At 36.2% G+C, this 1812-nt stretch overlaps 1 non-coding gene across 1 annotated transcript; it reads right to left on the bottom strand.

Moving 5' to 3' along the window:
* Positions 1-600: 600 nt before the first annotated feature.
* Positions 601-707, bottom strand: LOC132421488 (U6 spliceosomal RNA). The gene has a single exon (XR_009518732.1). It is a non-coding gene; the product is annotated as a U6 spliceosomal RNA (small nuclear RNA).
* Between the last annotated feature and the right edge of the window lie 1105 nt (positions 708-1812).

Below are 1812 nucleotides of genomic sequence, written 5' to 3'. Positions count from 1 at the left end.
TCCCCCCTTGGTGTCCATACATTTGTTCTCTACATCTGTGTCTCAATTTCTGTCCTGCAAACCGGTTCATCTGTACCATTTTTGTAGGTTCCACATACATGCGTTAATATACGATATTTGTTTTTCTCTTTCTGACTTACTTCGCTCTGTATGACAGTCTCTAGATCCATCCACGTCTCTACAAATGACCCAATTTCGTTCCTTTTTATGGCCAAGTAATATTCCGTTGTATATATGTATACATATGTATATACATATGTATATATGTATACAACTTCTTTATCCATTCATCTGTCGATGGGCATTTAGGTTGCTTCCATGACCTGGCTATTGTAAATAGTGCTGCAATGAACATTGGGGTGCATGTGTCTTTTTGAATTATGGTTTTCTCTGGGTATATGCCTAGTAGTGGGATTGCTGGATCATATGGTAATTTTTGGTTTTCTAAGGAACCTCCATACTGTTCTCCATAGTGGCTTATCAATTTACATTTCCCACAAACAGTGCAAGAGTGTTCCCTTTTCTCCACACCTTCTCCAGCATTTGCTGTTTGTAGATTTTCTGATGATGCCCATTCTAACTGGTGTGAGGTGATACCTCAAAAATATGGAACACTTCACGAATTTGCGTGTCATCCTTGCACAGGGGCCATGCTAATCTTCTCTGTATTGTTCCAATTTTAGTATATGTGCTGCCGAAGAGAGCACTCCCTCTCCTCTTCTCTTCTCTCCTCTTGTTTTCTTTTCAAAAATGCTCCATATGTTAAGGACAAACACTTATCAGCGTATTTGGTTGGAGTAACATCTTGTCCTTACTCTCATTTGGGGACCTTTTTGTGGCCCAGGCATTTAGGCTGTCTGATGCCTTTCAAGTTGCCCCAAGACACTCAAGCTTTGGGTAAGCTGAGGATACTCCCAGTCCTACAACAGAAGCATCCAGGTTTCTATATTTTATATTTTCAATGACTATGTAGGGTCAGGTAGAATAGTTGGGGTGAGGAGTGTCTTTTGGCTGAAGGTAGATGGTGGGGATAAGAAATAATTCACTGATAATAATGTTAAGGTGGAATTAGAACTTTACATTTTCAATCAATCAAAAAATTTGGAAAAGTTTTAATAACTTGAGAAAATAGTGCCTCACCTCAATTTGCTCACTGTAGCACTCTTTTCTGTTGGTTTTATGTTTTCCTGGACAAGAGTTTCAATAAGATGAATATATCATTGACCTTCCTCTATGGGTATCTGGAAGAAAACAAAGAAATCATAAGAGTATTTCTATTCTTGCGTGAAAACTGCTATAATACTACAAAGTGCTGTTCTGTTTTATAGTGGGAACCATGCAGTAATAGAGTCTTTATGATGAGGTTTCTTGGAATTTTTGTAATGTGGATTTGAAGATGCAGATGGGATGTAAGTCATTAAACATTAGACCATGGCAATAAGTATGACACTGTTCTTTTGATAATGTACAGAACTGTGTATTTTTGTGTGTGCATGCCTGTCTGGGCTTTCATTTCAAAAGATAAATATATTTTTAAAACTTCAACAAGTAAAGTGCTTTTTGATTATTTGTTAGTTAAGGCAAAAAAAAAATGATGGCCTGAATCATGTATGCAGTGATTTAGTGGACGCCACACTCATATTGAGAGTAAATCCTCTTAAGATGCCCCTATGAAAAAAAGTTTTTATATGACATAGAGTTTATATGTCTATATTTAAAATTTTATTCCTAACAAATTTTCTCTTGTGAGATTTTTAAAAAAATTAGCTGCTGATTCTTGGAATACTGTTTAAGAAGGAATTTACTATATAT

The sequence above is a fragment of the Delphinus delphis genome, chromosome 2, assembly GCF_949987515.2.
Source record: "Delphinus delphis chromosome 2, mDelDel1.2, whole genome shotgun sequence".
Classification (NCBI taxonomy): Eukaryota; Metazoa; Chordata; class Mammalia; order Artiodactyla; family Delphinidae; genus Delphinus; species Delphinus delphis.
This window is presented reverse-complemented; position numbering and strand designations above follow the sequence as displayed.